The sequence below is a fragment of the Triticum urartu genome, unplaced genomic scaffold (genome assembly GCF_056163025.1).
Source record: "Triticum urartu cultivar PI428250 unplaced genomic scaffold, HENAU_Tu73 scaffold2, whole genome shotgun sequence".
Taxonomy (NCBI): domain Eukaryota; kingdom Viridiplantae; phylum Streptophyta; class Magnoliopsida; order Poales; family Poaceae; genus Triticum; species Triticum urartu.
Genome location: NW_028260368.1, coordinates 3,625,891 through 3,649,206, shown reverse-complemented (window position 1 = coordinate 3,649,206; position 23,316 = coordinate 3,625,891). Strand labels below are relative to the sequence as shown.

At 37.0% G+C, this 23,316-nt stretch overlaps 6 non-coding genes across 6 annotated transcripts; 4 read left to right on the top strand and 2 right to left on the bottom strand.

Moving 5' to 3' along the window:
• Positions 1-149: 149 nt before the first annotated feature.
• Positions 150-237, bottom strand: TRNAS-GCU (transfer RNA serine (anticodon GCU)). Its single transcript has one exon. It is a non-coding gene; the product is annotated as a tRNA-Ser (tRNA).
• Positions 238-3,864: 3,627 nt separating this feature from the next.
• On the bottom strand, positions 3,865-3,952 carry TRNAS-UGA (transfer RNA serine (anticodon UGA)). The gene has a single exon. It is a non-coding gene; the product is annotated as a tRNA-Ser (tRNA).
• Positions 3,953-4,776: 824 nt separating this feature from the next.
• Positions 4,777-4,847, top strand: TRNAG-GCC (transfer RNA glycine (anticodon GCC)). The gene has a single exon. It is a non-coding gene; the product is annotated as a tRNA-Gly (tRNA).
• A 2,484-nt stretch (positions 4,848-7,331) lies between these two features.
• On the top strand, positions 7,332-7,403 carry TRNAT-GGU (transfer RNA threonine (anticodon GGU)). The gene has a single exon. It is a non-coding gene; the product is annotated as a tRNA-Thr (tRNA).
• Positions 7,404-7,910: 507 nt separating this feature from the next.
• On the top strand, positions 7,911-7,992 carry TRNAY-GUA (transfer RNA tyrosine (anticodon GUA)). Its single transcript has one exon. It is a non-coding gene; the product is annotated as a tRNA-Tyr (tRNA).
• A 357-nt stretch (positions 7,993-8,349) lies between these two features.
• On the top strand, positions 8,350-8,423 carry TRNAD-GUC (transfer RNA aspartic acid (anticodon GUC)). The gene has a single exon. It is a non-coding gene; the product is annotated as a tRNA-Asp (tRNA).
• The last annotated feature ends 14,893 nt before the right edge of the window (positions 8,424-23,316 follow it).

Here is a 23,316-nt window from a genome sequence, read left to right as displayed (position 1 = left end):
ATCTAATGACCCAGGACGGAATCCTGGACGCGAGGAGTAAAAATTCAGTTTTTTTTTTTCTTATTGGATTTGTTTCGTACATTTATCTATGAGAAAATCCGGGGGTCAGAATTCTTTCCAATTCGAAAGTCCCAAATGATCCAAGGGAGCGGAAAGAGAGGGATTCGAACCCTCGGTACAAAAAAATTGTACAACGGATTAGCAATCCGCCGCTTTAGTCCACTCAGCCATCTCTCCACGTTCCAAAGCGAAAGGTTTCCGTGATATGATATAGGCAAGAAATAAGAAATAACGGTTGCAAAAAACCCCTTTTTTTTCTTTCAAAAGTCTATAAAAATTATATTGCCAATTCCATTTTAATTATATTCTTTTTTCTTAATGTTAATAAAAAAAGAAGAAAATTCTTGTTTTTTCTTTCTAAAAATCGATATTGGCCGAGAGACAATCAAATAGATTTTCTCTTTAGCGGGCATTTCCATATAGGACTTGTTATAATTATAATAAAACAAGCAGGTTATATAAAAAAAACGCTTTTTTTGTCGATTATTTATCAAGAAAGCAAAAAGGGTTCTTATCAAATCCACCATAAAATTGGAAAGAAGCATAAAGTAAGTAGACCTGACTCCTTTAATGATGCCTCTATCCGCTATTCTGATATATAAATTCGATGTAGATGAAATTGTATAAGCGAATTTTTTTTATTTCCTTAGACTTAGACCGCGCAAGACAAGAATTTTTCGCTATTTACGATTTCATATTCTTGTTACTAGATGTTCTATAGGAATAAGAAGAAATCGCAACTCCTTTGCGCTACACATAAAATTGGATTTCGAAGGTCCATTTTTTTTTTTCAGAATCCTCTATTATTTTAGTTCTTCCACCCATGCAATAGAGAGGGAATGGGAAAAGAAGGGTTACTTTTATTTGCATTTTTCCCTTAAAAGATAGACTTTGAAATAGGAGTCTTGGAATAATGCTGAATTCAAAGGTTTATTTCTTTCTATAGTATAAGAAAAACAATTTATTTCTATTTCTATAGTATAAGAAAAACAAATAAATAGTATAAGAAAAACAAATCGAATCAAATTCATGGATTTACCACGACCTCGGTTGTGACTGTGACTCCATAGATAAAAATGGGAAATTTCTCTCTTCGAGACCATTGAAAAAGGGCATTGAACGAGAAAGAAATCGTCCACAGATAATAAAACTATCATATGCCTTGGAAAGTGATATGAGGTGCTCGGAAATGGTTGAAGTAATTGAATAGGAGGATCACTATGACTATAGCCCTTGGTAGAATTCCTAAAGAAGAAAATGATCTATTTGATACTATGGATGACTGGTTACGAAGGGACCGTTTCGTTTTTGTAGGATGGTCTGGCCTATTGCTCTTTCCTTGTGCTTATTTCGCTTTAGGGGGTTGGTTTACAGGGACAACTTTTGTAACTTCTTGGTATACCCATGGATTGGCTAGTTCCTATTTGGAAGGTTGTAATTTCTTAACCGCAGCAGTTTCTACCCCTGCCAATAGTTTAGCACACTCTTTGTTGCTACTATGGGGGCCCGAAGCACAAGGAGATTTTACTCGTTGGTGTCAATTAGGCGGTCTATGGACTTTTGTAGCTCTCCACGGGGCTTTTGCACTAATAGGTTTCATGTTACGCCAATTTGAACTTGCTCGGTCTGTTCAATTGCGGCCTTATAATGCAATCTCATTCTCTGGTCCAATTGCTGTTTTTGTTTCTGTATTCCTTATTTATCCACTGGGGCAATCTGGTTGGTTCTTTGCGCCGAGTTTTGGCGTAGCAGCGATATTTCGATTCATCCTTTTCTTCCAAGGATTTCATAATTGGACGTTGAACCCATTTCATATGATGGGAGTTGCCGGAGTATTAGGTGCGGCTCTGCTATGCGCTATTCATGGAGCGACCGTAGAAAACACTCTATTTGAGGACGGTGATGGTGCAAATACCTTCCGTGCTTTTAACCCAACTCAAGCTGAAGAAACTTATTCAATGGTCACTGCTAACCGCTTTTGGTCCCAAATCTTTGGTGTTGCTTTTTCCAATAAACGTTGGTTACATTTCTTTATGCTATTTGTACCCGTCACCGGTTTATGGATGAGTGCTATTGGCGTAGTTGGCTTGGCTCTGAACTTACGTGCCTATGACTTTGTTTCCCAGGAAATCCGTGCAGCGGAAGATCCTGAATTTGAGACTTTCTACACCAAAAATATTCTTTTAAACGAGGGTATTCGTGCGTGGATGGCAGCTCAGGATCAGCCTCATGAAAATCTTATATTCCCTGAGGAGGTTCTACCACGTGGAAACGCTCTTTAATGGAACTTTCGTTTTAGCTGGTCGTGACCAAGAAACCACCGGCTTTGCTTGGTGGGCTGGGAATGCCAGACTTATCAATTTGTCCGGTAAACTGCTTGGAGCTCATGTAGCTCATGCCGGATTAATCGTATTCTGGGCCGGAGCAATGAACCTATTTGAAGTGGCCCATTTCGTACCAGAAAAGCCCATGTATGAACAAGGGTTGATTTTACTTCCACACTTAGCTACTCTAGGTTGGGGAGTAGGGCCAGGGGGGGAAGTTCTAGATACTTTTCCGTACTTTGTATCTGGCGTACTTCACCTAATTTCCTCCGCAGTCTTAGGCTTCGGTGGCATTTATCACGCGCTTCTGGGACCCGAGACTCTTGAGGAATCTTTTCCATTCTTTGGTTATGTCTGGAAAGATAGAAATAAAATGACTACAATTTTGGGTATTCACTTAATTTTGTTAGGTCTAGGTGCTTTTCTTCTAGTACTCAAGGCTCTTTATTTTGGCGGTGTATATGATACCTGGGCCCCTGGGGGGGGAGATGTAAGAAAAATTACCAATTTGACCCTTAGTCCCAGTGTTATATTTGGTTATTTACTAAAATCTCCTTTTGGTGGAGAAGGGTGGATTGTTAGTGTAGATGATTTAGAAGATATAATTGGTGGGCATGTATGGTTGGGTTTTATTTGTGTATTTGGCGGAATTTGGCATATTTTAACCAAACCCTTCGCATGGGCTCGCCGTGCATTTGTATGGTCTGGAGAAGCTTACTTGTCTTATAGTTTAGCTGCTTTATCTGTCTTTGGTTTTATCGCTTGTTGTTTTGTATGGTTCAATAATACAGCTTATCCGAGTGAGTTTTATGGACCCACCGGGCCAGAAGCTTCTCAAGCTCAAGCATTTACTTTTCTAGTTAGAGACCAGCGTCTTGGAGCTAATGTGGGATCCGCTCAAGGACCCACAGGTTTAGGTAAATATCTAATGCGTTCCCCAACTGGGGAGGTTATCTTTGGAGGGGAAACTATGCGTTTTTGGGACCTTCGTGCTCCATGGTTAGAACCTCTAAGGGGCCCCAACGGTTTGGACTTGAGTAGGTTGAAAAAAGACATACAACCTTGGCAAGAACGACGCTCAGCAGAATATATGACCCACGCTCCTTTAGGCTCTTTAAATTCCGTGGGTGGCGTAGCTACCGAGATCAATGCAGTTAATTATGTCTCTCCTAGAAGTTGGTTATCAACTTCTCATTTTGTTCTAGGATTCTTCTTTTTTGTGGGCCATTTATGGCATGCAGGAAGAGCCCGAGCTGCTGCAGCAGGTTTTGAAAAGGGAATCGATCGTGATTTGGAACCTGTTCTTTACATGAACCCTCTTAACTAAGATTTTCTTATTTATACCTGTTCTACTTTTTTTCTGTTCTGGCTCGGTTATTCCATCTAGCCGAGCCATTCATTCCTTTTTATGAAAGAAAGATAAGGGACAGAAAAAAAAAATAAATAAAAATGAAAGAAACAAACGTATTCAATAAGCAAAAGGAGAGAGAGGGATTCGAACCCTCGATAGTTCCTAGAACTATACCGGTTTTCAAGACCGGAGCTATCAACCACTCAGCCATCTCTCCACAGCCTAATCCTTATTTTACTCCTACAAATAGAACATAGCCATATAAAAAATAAAAAGATTTATTAGCCTCTAGAAAGATATCAGATACAAGTTCCTTTTCGATATATCTCTGTATACTGTATACACGGATACAGGATCCGCTATACCCGCTTGTGAAATAAAGAGTAAATAATCTCTTCTCACCCCCATATCCAAATAAAAAAGCGGTTTAAGTAATAAATTTGAATTAAAGAGAAGAATCAATGGATTCATGATTAAACCCCTCCTACTTCTTGTATTTTTTTACAATTTTGGTTTAAGTGAGGGATCAAATATGTAGTCAACTTTATTTGATGGTAGCTTGGAGGATTAGAAATATGACTATTGCTTTCCAATTAGCTGTTTTTGCATTAATTGCGACTTCCTCAGTCTTAGTAATTAGTGTACCCCTTGTATTTGCTTCTCCTGATGGTTGGTCAAATAATAAAAATGTTGTATTTTCCGGTACATCATTATGGATTGGACTAGTCTTTCTCGTAGCTATTCTGAATTCTCTCATTTCTTAAATGAAATTTGGTTAATATTTATTAACCCCATAAAAAAGAAATAATAAAGGCCATTTCTTCTAAAAAATTAGAATAGTGAGACGTATTAAAACGCAATTTGCGTTCCGAATTGCTAGCTCTTCTCTTTCAGTATTATGAAATTCCATTCCCATTAGAATATTCATTGACAGATAATAAAAAAAGGAAAACTCTAATATAATAGAAAATGAAATGAAACGGTCGACCCAGACATAGAAGGTCGACCCAGGCGGATATACGCTATAAAATATATACCGTAGCGAGCGTAGTTCAATGGTAAAATATCTCCTTGCCAAGGAGAAGATACGGGTTCGATTCCCGCCGCTCGCCCGCTTAATTTATCAAAGTACTATGATAAAAAGTTTAGTCTAGTTAACTGTTTAACTACTTATATTAAATTAAGTATTAATTAGGTGTTAGTCTAGTGCCGTATCCCTTACTATCTTACCCTTCCTTTGCATCCCACTCAAAAAAAGAGGGCGCTCCAGAGGCAGAAATAGAACTCGCCAACAGAGCTCCAAAAATTGGGTATTAACTGAGACAAACAACGGGCAAACTTTTTTTAAAGGGAAGGGAGAGGTAGACTGTCCCTTTCGTTTCATTTTTATTTTCTGCAGGGTAGGGAGAGGCCTTGCGCCTTCTTTTTTTGAAGGCAAGTGACTTCGCAAACTGCTCAATTTTGCCCTCTAGGGCCGGGAACTAATGAATAAAAAAGGGTTGGATACGCCCCTCTACCATACATATCTAGAGAAATAGAATAGTCCTTTTATACAGACTGCTAAGTGCGGAGACGGGAATCGAACCCGTGACCTCAAGGTTATGAGCCTCGTGAGCTACCAAACTGCTCTACTCCGCTCTGGAGTACCAGAAACTGGTGGACAAAAAAGGCTTGAATACAAGCCTCTAACATGTCTAGACAAATAGAATACTCCTTTTATACAGAATGGAGCGGGTAGCGGGAATCGAACCCGCATCGTTAGCTTGGAAGGCTAGGGGTTATAGTCGACGTTGGTTGATTATTTTTAACGTCTCTAATTCAAAACCGAACATGAAATTTTGATTTCATTCGGCTCCTTTATGGATATTCTCACCACTTAACATCTATGTCAGCTTTTCTATTTGAATGGAACCAAAGCTCTCCGCTTTCTAGATGATCCTTATAGAGTAGGAGATAGAAATTCTATCTAAATTCATCTAATCTACTTACTTCGTTCCCTAATTTCATTCAAGAGATCCTGAGGAAAAGAATTGGGTTTCCACCGAGCTGAAACAATATGCGGATGGTTCTAGTAAACCAAAACTATCGTTTTTTAGCTATTTGGCTTCCTTATTCCTTATTTTAAGAAGATTTAGTTACGATTGGAAATCAACTTTTTTGTATCTTCATCCATAGATCCTTTACTCATATTTTCAAAATTGGAATACTTAATCCAATGCAAAATTATGCTTCGCGACTCTGTACTCATAATCCTATTTTTATTTTGGATGCAATTTAAATTAGTCTTTGGATACAAATCGCCAGAATGTATATTCTTCCTCAATATGCTATTGAGAGGAAAAGGATTTAATCCTTTATAAGAACTAAAGTTTTCATCGGAATATAAAAATAAAAAACTTAAGGATGCCTTAAGTATATCATTTCAAATTCAGTTATTAATAGAACGAATCACACTTTTACCACTAAACTATACCCGCTACATTGTAGATTATGGTATAAATGGTACCCTTTGTCAAGGATAGCCATTTGACAAGAAGGCTAATTCCCCCTTATTGAATCAGATGGAGAAGGTTCATGACACTGAGCCGTTGGTACTTCTACTTCGATCGCTCGCCTTTACTTTAGGATTTAGATAGCCCCTCTGGTCTGTAAAAAAAATCTTTTCTTACCATGCTAATAGCGCCTGAACCAAATGTATTTATTTTGATTAGGATCCTATTCTACGGTTACGACTACAATAATAATTATTTACTTTGCAAGGACGTAAGTGTGTCAGACTGCTAAATTGTTTTATTATTCCTACAATATAAACTAGGGGATATAGGGGGTAACACTGTCCCTATAAATTCCTTTTTTCCTTTTCTTTTTTGTCCAGAATTGAACAAAAAAGAAATTATGGAAGATGTTTTCTTCCCCCATTAAGTCCGAGCCATAGAGTAAGAGTGAGATGAGTTTTCCAAATTCATCATAGACTTTCCCTATGGCTTGATAGAAGTAAGCAGCAAAGAGTCGTAACTTAAAGAAAAAAACGGACAGGGCCGACAGATTTACCTGATGTAAAGAAGATCCTAAAAGTCTCTGATTAGTCGACTCTCTCCATTTAACACTTTCCTCTCTCTCCTTTTTTCCACTGACTCAATTCTAGTTTATTAGATTCTTGTTTAAAAGAATGCAAAAAGTTCAATAGAACTAAGAACACATAAAAAATAGCATAGAGGATCAAGGCCATTACCAAAAGTTCCTCCCAAGGATCCTATATCCTATTGGGTATCTGTTCCCCGCCTTTTCCCGCTAGGATCGGAAATCTTATATTTTCCATATCCATATACCGTTGAATCCTTGGGGTTCCAGAATCCGCCTATTTTACTAGTCTTCGGAAACGGAAAACCCTGAACCAAGAAGAGTTGGATATGTTATGTAGGGTATGTTTTTTTTTATTAATTTTATTTTGAGCTCTCAAGATATCGATATATACATATACAATCTCTACATAATGTCTCTCTCTCTATCTCTATATATTATATATATAATATGTACATTATGCAGTAGACCCATAATGGGAAATCCAAGTGGCTAATTTTTGAATTAAATAAAAAGCCCTTTTAACTCAGTGGTAGAGTAATGCCATGGTAAGGCATAAGTCATCGGTTCAAATCCGATAAAGGGCTTTTTAAATTAGTGGTAGAGTAATCTCGTGCTAAGACGTAAGTCGTTGGTTCGAATCTGATAGAGTACTTTTCTACTAAATTGATTCACTTTTTTTCTTTGTTTTTGAAACTTTCTCTATATTTTTAGAGAATTTTATGACTTAGTGCGGGATGGATGCATTTTTGGTATGAACACTAAATGAAGCACGGAGAATTAATCTATAACGATCAACTAAAAAAAATCCTAGATGAAAACATAACAGAAAAGTTGGAAAAACTCTTTGCTTTGGATCTATTTATACTTTTCGAGTATATTGACAATTCCAAAAAACTGCTCATACTATGATTATAGTATAATCACGAGCGGTTGTATATGGCCCTATCGTCTAGTGATGCCCCTATCGTCTAGTGGTTCAGGACATCTCTCTTTCAAGGAGGCAGCGGGGATTCGACTTCCCCTGGGGGTAGGGAGTATTATGAAAGGAGGTTAATCATAGATTAGCAAAAACCCTAGAATAAATTCTTCCTGGGTCGATGCCCGAGTGGTTAATGGGGACGGACTGTAAATTCGTTGACAATGTCTACGCTGGTTCAAATCCAGCTCGGCCCAAACCAAAAATCTAGGGCTTCGTGAGTATGAACTAAATCCTTTTGTTTTTCTTCCATAAAATAAAATGTCTGATCTATAGAAATAAAAGATAAAGAAAAAAGGGAAATTTTTTTTTCTAATCCATATCTCTCTCATTCCTTTCTTACAAACAAAAGAGTTTTTCTTATTGAAGGCTGGATTATTATCCATTTTTAGTGATAAAAAATCACGACATACTAGTTATGTCACTCTCACTATACCCACGTATAATATAATATGTGGGTATGTAGTATTGATTCGTCTATTTCTTAGAGTACGAAAGACGAATCGAATCTTCTTATGGTTCTATTTAAGAATGGGTATGCCATACACCCCGCGGGGATTGTAGTTCAATTGGTCAGAGCACCGCCCTGTCAAGGCGGAAGCTGCGGGTTCGAGCCCCGTCAGTCCCGAACTAGGGTTCAATGAATGGAGAAATTGATATTTCCTTTTTCCATGAAAAAAAGGGGCAGGGAGCAAGATCAAATACCCACAGGGCACCCTTACTTCACTTTTTTATTTTGCATCTCTCATTAAAGAGGGAGGGAGGGCATATAGGAATTTTTTTTTCACTACTCCCAATCGATAAAGAAAGACACACATACGATATGTGGATTAGTAGAATTTAGGATATTATATTACTCTATCTTTCTTTATGATGATACCATCCTCATCTTAATTTCCTATTCCACTCTTATGGAATAGAGTACCGGTATTTTACCGGAATCCATACATAAATCGTATTCCCTTTTTATTTCAGACCTCTTTTCCCCATCTCACTTCTACTGCTTATTTGGATGTCTATGTGACCCATAGAAAGTGAAAGTTGGTCATATAATACATACATAATTGTATGTATAACTATAAGAAAAAGGAAGGGAAATTGTATAAGATTAAGAAAGTATAAGATTAAGAAAGCTCGTGGGTTAGAGATATAGAAAAGAAAAAGTAGAAAAGGATTAAAAAAGAGGGAATTCCTAATCCAATCAAAAAACCCATTTTGGTCTTAGTGTGGATAGAGGATCTTCCTATGTTATACTATATAACTCTCATCCGTGAAATATAACTCTCATCCATGAATTGATTTGATAGATCCGATATTCATAATATTGAATTGATTCAGTATTATCAGAATGCAAGCCCTACCCTTGAATTTACAAGATACCCCTTTTTCCTCTCCATGGGATTACATCCCGAGTTATTGTGAAAATAAAAAATAAAGAGGTTATGGAAGTCAATATTCTCGCATTTATTGCTACTGCACTGTTCATTCTAGTTCCTACTTCTTTTTTACTTATTATTTATGTAAAAACAGTCAGCCAAAATAATTAATTGGAATTCCAATTAATCATTGAAGAAATTAAAAAGGGATTAAATAAAAAAAATCCAAGTCTTAAATGAAAGGATCTGGTTGGAATCTTAAAGTGTGGTAGAAAGAACTACATATAGTTTTTTCTACGACACTTTAGATTCTTTCTATTATATTATCTTTGAATCTACATAGAATAGATTAGTAGATTGAAATAGTTAAGTAGTCTAATTCAATTTCTTTTTTCATTGCATCCACTTAATTTCAATCAGGTCAAAATAAAAAAATCTAAGACAATTCTTGACCAAAGAATCCATGGAAGGAAAGAAAAATAATATGAAGAATAGACTATAGTAAAAAGTAAAAGGAAATGGAAAATGTGTGATATGCCGTGAATAGTTCCGTGGAAGAAAGTCTAATTTTCTTATGTATAGAACTTTTTTTAACCATTCGTCATTTCTAGTAGAAATTCTGAATTGGTATAATGGCTCTTTCTTACATTACAACTTACAATACAAGAGTTTCTTACAGGAGTGAAACAAAACTAAAGAAAAAGATTAAAGAATAACGTTTGACAAAATGATTAATGCAAAATGATCCATTAAAGAAAAGAATTGATACAACAATTTGATTACTTAATCAATTAGTAGTATCCCTAGAGTCCACTCCTTCCCCATACTACTAGTGAAAGAGAAAATGTAAAGACTACCATTAAAGCAGCCCAAGCGAGACTTACTATATCCATCTAAATTATGTCTCCTATTTCTATGAAGGGATTATTCTACTATTGATCAATAATCATAGTGGAATCAAGGGTACAGAGTCAAAAAGGGATTCCGCCCTAAGGCCATGGATCAATCAGTTCAAGGAATTTACTCCTAACAAATTCTTATAGGAATTCTGGTAGAATTAGAGAGCATTAAAAATACGAGATACTATAGCCCTTTTTTCCTTAAAAAAGAAAGAGTACGGGAATGATGTCCTGAATAGAAGAAGCGGGAATAGGAAGATTTTTTATTCCTTTTGTTACTCTTTTTTTTTTTTTTAAGCAAAGGACGCCCGAATATACCATAAAATTATCGATAGATAAATATTTATTGGATACCTACCTTACCTAATGTTTATTTTTGACCTAAACCCTGCAGCCTTGCTTTGTATCATTCTATGAAAGAATGAAGAGATTTTATCCATAATACAACTCCTAAATTGATTTTTGATCGACCTATTTAATCTGATTCTCGTTAGAATTAAGTAGTCCTTACTTTAGTGTATGTAGGTAACATAAGATGTACGATAAAAAAATGTATAATAATTAGTAAGTCTTGATATTCTTTCGTGGAGTCCCTTCTTGAATCTTAGATTGAAAAAAAAAAAGAATGCCCCTTAGGGACCTTTCTTTGGATACCAAGATTTCTGACATCTTATCCTCGTATTTTAAAATTATCAAATCGAATCTCAATTAAGAACCAATTCAAATTCATATAATAAAAGAATAAGGAAACACTACCTCACCCCTATTGATAACCATTTTGGCCACTACCGTCAAAACAAACCCTAACCCTAGTTTGAGGATAGAACTATGGTATGGTTTCTCTAAACCCAGTATCGGCAGGCCCAGTTACTCTCTTGCCCGAACTTATGCGAAGTAAAAATTTATCGAATTCGATCAGCACTATAAAAAAAACCTAAGTATTTTATTGATCAGGCGGCACCCAGATTTGAACTGGGGATAAAGGATTTGCAGTCCCCTGCCTTACCGCTTGGCCATGCCGCCAAAAAATCCGATCAAAAATCTAGAAAACAGCAAGTATTCATCCACGTTTTCTTACGAAAAGCCCCTTTTATTTTGAATATAATTCTACTTACTTTTTTCCAATCTTTTTCAAAAAATCTATTCCTGCTTTTTTTGATCCAGTTTCTATTATTCTCCTCGATAGATTCTATCTTAAAACATACATTGTTAACACAATAAAACTTCCCATTTCTTTCTATTGAGATGAAAAAGAAGAAAAAGTGGATTTCTATTCACAGGCTGCAAAATTCAGAATAAATTGGAACCGTTAACTAGAATTCTCTTTTTTTTATTGCAGTAGTGAACTACTCTTAAATCGGTATTATCTCCCCCCCCTTCAATGGCATAATAAAATATTATGGCTTTATGCTTAATCCGTGTATAGGTAAACTTTAGGTCCGAACAGCATTATTATCCAAAGATCCCCTTTATGTACATATCTCTATGGGGAATCATGCTTTAATTTTTCAAAGTATTAAATTAAATATCTTGAATAAAAAAAGGAAATTTGCTCTGATATAGAGTATAACCTGACTATCTTGGCGTACCCAAGTGAAATTACGATAAAAGAAAAGCATGGATATGGGGAGAGGTGGATAACTAGATTGGCATGTACTTAAAAAAGGGACTTACTTTATTTTAGAATTCCACAATGAAATACTGAATTTTCTAGCAATTATACTACTCCGATCCGAAATAAAAAAGAACCCTCAAATTATTTTGAGAAATTAAAGTAAGCACGCTATTCTAAATCGAAGTAAAGTCAAACTTTCTAGTATATTATATTACGGCTTTATTACATTCATAGAAAGGAGATAAAATGAGAAATCTTTGCCATCCAATCTGATTAGAATATCATAACATAAAGTATAAGTGGCAGAATTTTTTTTGTAGGAATGTTTTATCAATTCATTTTCATTTCATTTGTACCCCTGGCAAACTCGAACTTTCGTCCAAATGGTCTCTATTCATATGTATGAAATACATATATGAAATACGTATGTGGAGTTCCCTAGAATTTCATGTGATTCAGTAAACAGAATATAGATTCCATGATTGCTAGATCGATCCATAGGGATTGATGAAGAGTGAGCTGATAATGGAATTTTTCTTTGATAAACAGGAAACTTAAGATTAAGATGCTCCGGAATGGAAACGAGGGAATGTCCACAATACCCGGATTTAGTCAGATCCAATTCGAGGGATTTTGTAGGTTCATTAATCAAGCCTTGGCAGAAGAACTTGACAAGTTTCCAACAATTAAAGATCCAGATCACGAAATTGCATTTCAATTATTTGCGAAAGGATATCAACTGCTAGAACCCTCGATAAAAGAAAGAGATGCTGTGTATGAATCACTCACCTATTCTTCCGAATTATATGTATCTGCGAGATTAATTTTTGGTTTCGATGTGCAAAAGCAAACCATTTCTATCGGAAACATTCCTATAATGAATTCCTTAGGAACCTTTATTATAAATGGAATATACCGAATTGTGATCAATCAAATATTGCTAAGTCCTGGTATTTACTACCGCTCGGAATTAGATCATAAGGGAATTTCTATCTACACTGGCACTATAATATCAGATTGGGGGGGGAGATCGGAATTAGCAATTGATAAAAAAGAAAGGATATGGGCTCGCGTGAGTAGAAAACAAAAGATATCTATTCTAGTTCTATCATCAGCTATGGGTTCGAATCTAAGAGAAATTCTGGATAATGTTTCCTACCCTGAAATTTTCTTGTCTTTCCCGAATGCTAAAGAGAAGAAGAGGATTGAGTCAAAAGAAAAAGCTATTTTGGAGTTTTATCAACAATTTGCTTGTGTAGGTGGGGACCTGGTATTTTCGGAGTCCTTATGCGAGGAATTACAAAAGAAATTTTTTCAACAAAAATGTGAATTAGGAAGGATTGGTCGACGAAATATGAATCGGAGACTTAATCTTGATATTCCTCAGAACAATACATTCTTGTTACCACGAGATGTATTGGCCGCTACGGATCATTTGATTGGAATGAAATTTGGAACGGGTATACTTGACGATGACGATATGAATCACTTGAAAAATAAACGTATTCGTTCGGTTGCGGATCTGTTACAAGATCAATTCGGATTGGCTCTTGGTCGTTTACAACATGCAGTTCAAAAAACTATTCGTAGAGTATTCATACGTCAATCGAAACCGACTCCCCAAACTTTGGTAACTCCAACTTCAACTTCAATTTTATTAATAACTACTTATGAGACCTTTTTTGGCACATACCCGTTATCTCAAGTTTTTGATCAAACGAATCCATTGACACAAACTGTTCATGGGCGAAAAGTGAGTTGTTTAGGTCCTGGAGGGTTGACGGGGAGAACCGCAAGTTTTCGGAGCCGAGATATTCATCCGAGTCACTATGGGCGTATTTGTCCAATTGACACGTCTGAAGGAATCAATGTTGGACTTACTGGATCCTTAACAATTCATGCGAGAATTGATCACTTGTGGGGATCCATAGAGAGTCCGTTTTATGAAATATCTGCTGAGAAAGCAAAAGAAAAAAAAGAGAGACAGGTGGTTTATCTATCACCAAATAGAGATGAATATTATATGATAGCAGCAGGAAATTCTTTGTCCTTGAATCAAGGTATTCAGGAAGAACAGGTTGTTCCGGCTAGATACCGTCAAGAATTCTTGACTATTGCATGGGAACAGATTCATGTTAGAAGTATTTTTCCTTTCCAATATTTTTCTATTGGGGGTTCTCTCATTCCTTTTATTGAGCACAATGATGCGAATCGGGCTTTAATGAGTTCTAATATGCAGCGCCAAGCAGTTCCGCTTTCTCGGTCCGAGAAATGCATTGTTGGAACTGGATTGGAACGCCAAACAGCTCTAGATTCGAGGGTTTCCATTATAGCCGAACGCGAGGGAAAGATCATTTCTACTGATAGTCATAAGATACTTTTATCAAGTAGTGGGAAGACTATAAGTATTCCTTTAGTTAACCACCGTCGCTCTAACAAAAATACTTGTATGCACCAAAAACCCCGGGTTCCACGGGGTAAATCCATTAAAAAAGGACAAATTTTAGCAGAAGGAGCTGCTACAATTGGGGGCGAACTTGCTTTAGGAAAAAACGTATTAGTAGCTTATATGCCATGGGAAGGTTACAATTTTGAAGACGCAGTACTAATTAGCGAACGTTTGGTATATGAAGATATTTATACCTCTTTTCACATCCGGAAATATGAAATTCAGACGGATACGACAAGCCAGGGCTCCGCTGAAAAAATCACTAAAGAAATACCACATCTAGAAGAACATTTACTCCGCAATTTGGACAGAAATGGAGTTGTTAGGTTGGGATCCTGGGTAGAAACTGGTGATATTTTAGTAGGTAAATTAACGCCTCAGATAGCGAGCGAATCATCTTATATCGCGGAAGCTGGATTATTACGGGCCATATTTGGCCTTGAGGTTTCCACTTCAAAAGAAACTTCTCTGAAATTACCTATAGGTGGAAGAGGGCGCGTTATCGATGTGAAATGGATCCAAAGGGACCCGCTCGACATAATGGTTCGTGTATATATTTTACAGAAACGTGAAATCAAAGTTGGGGATAAAGTAGCCGGAAGACATGGGAATAAAGGGATCATTTCCAAAATTTTGCCTAGGCAAGATATGCCCTATTTGCAAGATGGAACACCCGTTGATATGGTCTTCAATCCCTTAGGAGTACCCTCCCGAATGAATGTGGGACAAATATTTGAAAGCTCGCTCGGATTAGCGGGGGATCTGCTAAAGAAACATTATAGAATAGCACCCTTTGATGAGAGATATGAGCAAGAGGCTTCAAGAAAACTTGTGTTTTCAGAATTATATGAAGCCAGTAAAGAAACAAAAAATCCATGGGTATTTGAACCCGAGTACCCGGGAAAAAGCAGAATATTTGATGGAAGAACAGGCGACCCCTTTGAGCAACCTGTTCTAATAGGGAAGTCCTATATCTTAAAATTAATTCATCAAGTTGATGAGAAAATTCATGGGCGTTCTACTGGGCCCTACTCACTTGTTACACAACAACCGGTTAGAGGAAGAGCCAAGCAAGGGGGACAACGAGTAGGAGAAATGGAAGTTTGGGCTTTAGAAGGATTTGGTGTTGCTCATATTTTACAAGAGATACTTACTTATAAATCTGACCATCTTATAGCTCGCCAAGAAATACTTAATGCTACGATCTGGGGAAAAAGAATACCTAATCATGAGGATCCTCCAGAATCTTTTCGAGTGCTCGTTCGAGAACTACGATCTTTGGCTCTAGAACTGAATCATTTCCTTGTATCTGAAAAGAACTTCCAGGTTAATAGGGAGGAAGTTTGATCGGAATAAATATAAATTCTTTTCTTATTTCTATTTTATGATTGACCAATATAAACATCAACAACTTCAAATTGGACTCGTTTCCCCTCAACAAATAAAGGCTTGGGCTAACAAAAACCTACCTAATGGAGAAGTCGTTGGCGAAGTCACAAGGCCCTCTACTTTTCATTATAAAACCGATAAACCAGAAAAAGATGGATTGTTTTGCGAAAGAATCTTTGGACCCATAAAAAGCGGGATTTGCGCTTGTGGCAATTCTCGAGCGAGCGGAGCTGAAAACGAAGACGAAAGATTTTGCCAAAAATGCGGGGTCGAATTTGTGGATTCTCGGATACGAAGATATCAAATGGGATACATCAAACTCGCATGTCCCGTGACTCATGTGTGGTATTTGAAAGGTCTTCCTAGTTATATCGCGAATCTTTTAGATAAACCTCTTAAGAAGTTGGAGGGCCTAGTATACGGCGATTTCTCTTTTGCTAGGCCCAGCACTAAAAAACCCACTTTTTTACGATTACGAGGTTTATTCGAAGAGGAAATTGCATCCTGTAACCACAGCATTTCTCCCTTTTTTTCTACCCCAGGCTTTGCAACATTTCGAAATCGGGAAATTGCGACAGGAGCAGGTGCTATTAGAGAACAATTAGCAGATTTGGATTTGCGAATTATTATAGAGAATTCTTTGGTCGAATGGAAGGAATTAGAAGACGAGGGGTATAGTGGAGATGAGTGGGAAGATAGAAAAAGACGAATAAGAAAAGTTTTTTTGATTAGACGCATGCAATTGGCGAAACATTTTATTCAAACAAATGTAGAACCAGAATGGATGGTTTTGTGCTTATTACCGGTTCTTCCTCCCGAATTGAGACCTATTGTTTATAGGTCTGGAGATAAAGTAGTGACTTCAGACATTAATGAACTTTATAAGAGAGTTATCCGTCGGAACAACAATCTTGCCTATCTATTAAAAAGAAGTGAATTAGCGCCAGCAGATTTAGTAATGTGCCAGGAAAAATTGGTACAAGAAGCCGTGGATACACTTCTTGATAGTGGGTCCCGCGGGCAACCGACGAGGGATGGTCACAATAAAGTATACAAATCACTTTCAGATGTAATTGAAGGTAAAGAGGGAAGGTTTCGCGAGACTCTGCTTGGGAAACGGGTCGATTACTCGGGGCGTTCTGTCATTGTTGTGGGTCCTTCGCTTTCATTACATCAATGTGGATTACCTCTAGAGATAGCAATAAAGCTTTTTCAGCTATTTGTAATTCGCGATTTAATCACGAAACGCGCCACTTCTAATGTAAGGATTGCTAAAAGGAAAATTTGGGAAAAAGAACCCATTGTATGGGAAATACTTCAAGAAGTTATGCGGGGACATCCTGTACTGTTAAATAGAGCACCTACCCTGCATAGATTAGGCATACAGGCCTTTCAACCCACTTTAGTAGAGGGGCGTACTATTTCTTTACACCCATTAGTGTGTAAGGGTTTCAATGCGGACTTTGATGGAGATCAAATGGCTGTTCATCTACCTTTATCCTTGGAAGCTCAGGCAGAAGCCCGTTTACTTATGTTTTCTCATATGAATCTCTTATCTCCCGCTATTGGGGATCCTATTTGCGTACCAACCCAAGACATGCTTATCGGGCTTTATGTATTAACGATTGGAAAGCGTCGAGGTATTTGTGCAAATAGATATAATAGTTGCAGAAACTACCCAAATCTAAAAGTAAATTACAATAATAATAATAATTTTAAATATAGGAAAGATAAAGAACCCCATTTTTCTAGTTCTTATGATGCACTGGGAGCTTATAGACAAAAACTAATCAGTTTAGATAGTCCCTTGTGGCTACGATGGAACCTGGATCAACGCGTCATTGGGTCAAGAGAAGTTCCGATTGAAGTTCAATATGAATCTTTGGGGACTTATCATGAGATTTATGCCCACTATCTAATAATGGGAAATAGAAAAAAAGAAATTCGTTCGATATACATTCGAACCACTCTTGGTCATATTTCTTTTTATAGAGAAATAGAGGAAGCCATACAAGGATTTAGTCAGGCCTATTCATACACTACCTAAACAAGAAAGTTAGATTCGGCGATGCCCCTCCCCTTTCGGGGGGCATTCCGATTTCCCTAGTATCATCATTATTTGCCACGCGAATCCAGATTGAGATTGAGGCAATTAAGTTAATTAAATTTTCGAATCACTGACTCAGGCCCATTGTCGAATCCTACTCAGCAATTGTCGAATCCTACTCAGCCGAAAAGGGGGTACTTATGTATGGCGGAACGGGCCAATCTGGTCTTTCATAATAAAGAGATAGACGGAACTGGTATGAAACGACTTATTAGCAGATTAATAGATCATTTTGGAATGGGATATACATCCCATATACTGGATCAACTAAAGACTCTGGGCTTCCATCAAGCCACTACTACATCGATTTCGTTAGGAATCGAGGATCTTTTAACAATACCCTCTAAGGGATGGTTAGTCCAAGACGCGGAACAACAGAGTTTTCTTTTGGAGAAACACTATTATTATGGGGCTGTACACGCGGTAGAAAAATTACGCCAATCTGTTGAGATATGGTATGCGACAAGTGAATATTTGAAACAAGAAATGAATTCAAATTTTCGGATAACGGATCCTTCTAATCCAGTCTATCTAATGTCTTTTTCAGGAGCCAGAGGAAATGCATCTCAAGTACACCAATTAGTAGGTATGAGAGGATTAATGTCGGACCCTCAAGGACAAATGATTGATTTACCTATTCAAAGCAATTTACGCGAGGGACTTTCTTTGACAGAATATATAATTTCCTGCTATGGAGCCCGCAAAGGGGTTGTAGATACTGCTGTGCGAACAGCAGATGCTGGATATCTTACACGTAGACTTGTTGAAGTAGTTCAACATATTATTGTGCGTAGAAGAGATTGTGGTACTATCCGAGGTATTTCTGTAAGTCCTCAAAATGGGATGACGGAAAAACTTTTTGTCCAAACACTAATTGGTCGTGTATTAGCAGACGATATATATATCGGTTCACGATGCATTGCCGCGCGAAATCAAGATATTGGAATTGGATTAGTCAATCGATTCATAACTGCCTTTCGAGCACAACCATTTCGAGCACAACCAATATATATTAGAACCCCCTTTACTTGCCGAAGCACTTCTTGGATCTGTCAATTATGCTATGGCCGGAGTCCTACTCATAGTGATCTGGTCGAATTGGGAGAAGCCGTAGGTATTATTGCAGGTCAATCAATTGGGGAGCCAGGGACTCAACTAACATTAAGAACTTTTCATACTGGCGGAGTATTCACAGGGGGTACTGCCGACCTTGTACGATCCCCTTCGAATGGAAAAATAAAATTCAATGAGAATTTGGTTCACCCCACACGTACCCGTCATGGGCAGCCTGCTTTTCTATGTTATATAGACTTGCATGTAACTATTCAGAGTCAAGATATTCTATATAGTGTGAATATTCCCTCAAAAAGCTTGATTCTAGTGCAAAATGATCAATATGTAAAATCCGAACAAGTAATTGCGGAGATTCGTGCCGGAACGTCCACTTTACATTTTAAAGAAAGGGTACAAAAGCATATTTATTCTGAATCAGACGGCGAAATGCACTGGAGTACTGATGTTTACCATGCGCCCGAATATCAATATGGTAATCTTCGCCGATTACCAAAAACAAGCCATTTATGGATATTGTCAGTAAGTATGTGCAGATCCAGTATAGCGTCTTTTTCACTCCACAAGGATCAAGATCAAATGAATACTTATGGTAAAAAAGATAGGGAAATTCTTGATTATTCAACGTCGGATCGAATCATGTCCAATGGCCATTGGAATTTTATCTATCCTTCTATTTTTCAAGATAATTCAGATTTGTTGGCGAAAAAGCGAAGAAATAGGTTCGTCATTCCATTACAATATCATCAAGAACAAGAGAAAGAACTAATATCCTGTTTTGGGATTTCGATTGAAATCCCCCTTATGGGTGTTTTACGTAGAAATACTATTTTTGCTTATTTTGACGATCCCCGATACAGAAAAGATAAAAAGGGTTCAGGAATTGTTAAATTTAGATATAGGACCCTAGAAGAAGAATATAGGACTCGAGCGGAAGACTCAGAAGAGGAATATGAGACCCTAGAAGACGAATACAGGACCCGAGAGGACGAATATGAATATGAAACCCTAGAAGAATCTAAATATGGAATCCTAGAAGACGAATACGAATATGAAACCCTAGAAGACGAATATGGGAGCCCAGAAAACGAATATGGGAACCCAGAGAACGAATATAGGACTTTAGAGAAAGACTCAGAAGAGGAATATGGGAGCCCAGAGAGCAAATATAGGACCCAAGAGGACGAATATGGAACTCTAGAGGAAGACTCAGAAGACGAATATGGCAGCCCCGGGGAAAGCGCAGAGGAAAAATATGGTACTTTAGAGGAAGACTCAGAAGAAGATTCAGAGGACGAATACGAGAGCCCAGAGGAAGATTCCATCTTAAAAAAAGAGGGTTTGATTGAGCATCGAGGAACAAAAGAATTTAGTCTAAAATACCAAAAAGAAGTAGATCGGTTTTTTTTCATTCTTCAAGAACTTCATATCTTGCCGAGATCTTCATCCCTAAAGATACTTGACAATAGTATTATTGGAGTGAATACACAACTCACAAAAAATACAAGAAGTCGACTAGGCGGACTGGTCCGAGTGAAGAGAAAAAAAAGCCATACGGAACTCAAAATATTTTCCGGAGATATTCATTTTCCTGAAGAGGCGGATAAGATATTAGGTGGCTGTTTGATACCGCCAGAAAGACAAAAAAAAGATTCTAAGGAATCAAAAAAAAGGAAAAATTGGGTCTATGTTCAACGGAAAAAAATTCTCAAGAGCAAGGAAAAGTATTTTGTTTCCGTTCGCCCTACAGTGGCATATGAAATGGACGAAGGAAGAAATTTAGCAACACTTTTCCCGCAGGATCTCTTGCAAGAAGAAAATAATCTCCAAATTCGACTTGTCAATTTTATTTCTCATGAAAATAGCAAGTTAACTCAAAGAATTTATCACACAAATAGTCAATTTGTTAGAACTTGCTTAGTAGTGAATTGGGAACAAGAAGAAAAAGAAAAGGCTGGTGCTTCCCTTGTTGAGGTAAGAGCAAATGATCTTATTCGCGATTTCCTAAGAATTGAGTTAGTCAAGTCCACTATTTCGTATACACGAAAAAGGTATGGTAGGACAAGTGCAGGACCGATTCCCCATAATAGGTTAGATCGCGCCAATATCAATTCTTTTTATTCCAAGGCGAAGATTGAATCACTTAGCCAACATCCAGAAGCTATTGGCACTTTGTTGAATCGAAATAAAGAATACCACTCTTTGATGATTTTGTCGGCATCCAACTGTTCTCGAATTGGTTTATTCAAGAATTCAAAACATCCCAATGCGATAAAAGAATGGAATCCTAGAATTCCTATTCGAGAAATTTTTGGGCCCTTAGGCGCTATTGTAGCTAGTATATCGCATTTTTCTTCATCTTACTATTTACTAACGCATAATAAAATCCTGTTAAAAAAATATTTGTTCGTTGACAATTTAAAACAAACCTTCCAAGTACTTCAAGAACTTAAATACTCTTTAATAGATGAAAATAAAAGGATTTCTAATTTCGATAGTAACATAATGTTGGATCCATTCCTTTTGAATTGTCACTTTGTCCATCATGATTCTTGGGAAGAGACATTGGCAATAATTCACCTTGGACAATTTATTTGTGAAAATGTATGTCTATTTAAATCGCACATAAAAAAATCCGGTCAAATTTTCATTGTAAATATGAATTCCTTTGTTATAAGAGCAGCTAAACCTTATTTGGCCACTACAGGAGCAACTGTTAATGGTCATTATGGAGAAATCCTTTACAAGGGAGATAGGTTAGTTACGTTTATATATGAAAAATCGAGATCTAGTGACATAACGCAAGGTCTTCCAAAAGTGGAACAAATCTTTGAAGCGCGTTCAATTGATTCATTATCCCCGAATCTCGAAAGGAGAATTGAGGATTGGAATGAGCGTATACCAAGAATTCTTGGGGTCCCTTGGGGATTCTTGATTGGAGCTGAGCTAACCATAGCCCAAAGTCGTATCTCTTTGGTTAATAAAATCCAAAAGGTTTATCGATCCCAAGGGGTACAGATCCATAATAGACATATAGAGATTATTATACGCCAAGTAACATCAAAAGTGCGGGTTTCCGAAGATGGAATGTCTAATGTTTTTTCGCCTGGGGAATTAATCGGACTATTGCGAGCGGAACGAGCAGGACGAGCTTTGGATGAATCGATCTATTATCGGGCAATCTTATTGGGAATAACAAGGGCTTCCCTGAATACCCAAAGTTTCATATCTGAAGCAAGTTTTCAAGAAACTGCTCGAGTTTTAGCAAAAGCTGCCCTACGAGGTCGCATTGATTGGTTGAAAGGCTTGAAAGAAAACGTAGTTCTGGGGGGGATTATACCTGTTGGTACCGGATTCCAAAAATTTGTGCATCGTTCCCCACAAGACAAGAACCTTTATTTCGAAATAAAAAAAAAAAATCTATTCGCGTCGGAAATGAGAGATTTTTTGTTTCTCCATACAGAATTAGTTTCTTCAGATTCTGACGTAACAAACAATTTTTATGAGACATAAGAACCCCCATAAAAATATTTTTTACTTTACTAGACTTTTGAACTTAGAACACTAACAGGTCAAATTTTAGATTTTTAAGATTTTTATTTTAATAAGTAAAACAAGTCAGTTAATTCATTAAGGTGGTTATGTTTATACCATGTATCAATGGCCAACTCTTATCTTAGTACAAGGTTCTCTCGGAACAATTATTATTTATTTCAAGCTATTTCGGATCTTTCTTAATCTTCAAAAAGAACTAAATTCCGTAATGGAATGGTAGGATTAAAAAAAAGGAAGTGTGGAAAAAATGACAAGAAGATATTGGAACATTAATTTGAAAGAGATGATAGAAGCAGGAGTTCATTTTGGTCATGGTATTAAGAAATGGAATCCTAAAATGGCCCCTTACATTTCGGCAAAGCGTAAAGGTACTCATATTATAAATCTCGCTAGAACGGCTCGTTTTTTATCAGAAGCTTGTGATTTAGTTTTTGATGCAGCAAGTCAGGGAAAAAGTTTCTTAATTGTTGGTACCAAAAAAAGAGCAACAGATTTAGTAGCATCAGCTGCAATAAGGGCTCGTTGTCATTATGTTAATAAAAAGTGGTTCAGTGGTATGTTAACGAATTGGTCGATTACGAAAACTAGACTTTCTCAATTTAGAGACTTAAGAGCAGAAGAAAAAATGGGAAAATTCCACCATCTCCCAAAAAGAGATGTGGCAATCTTGAAGAGAAAATTATCTACTTTGCAAAGGTATCTCGGCGGGATCAAATATATGACGAGATTGCCAGACATTGTGATCGTCCTTGATCAGCAAAAAGAGTATATAGCTCTTCGGGAATGTGCCATTTTGGGGATTCCTACTATTTCTTTAGTCGATACAAATTGTGACCCGGATCTCGCGAATATATCGATTCCAGCCAACGATGACACTATGACTTCAATTCGATTGATTCTTAACAAATTAGTATTTTCAATTTGTGAGGGCCGTTCTCTCTATATAAGAAATCGTTGATTAAGAATATATAGTGAATTCTTGGGCAACTGCGTAAATTTATGGAATCACTTACTTTACTATATCTTTTTTTTTGCATAGAATTTTTTTTGCATAGAAAAA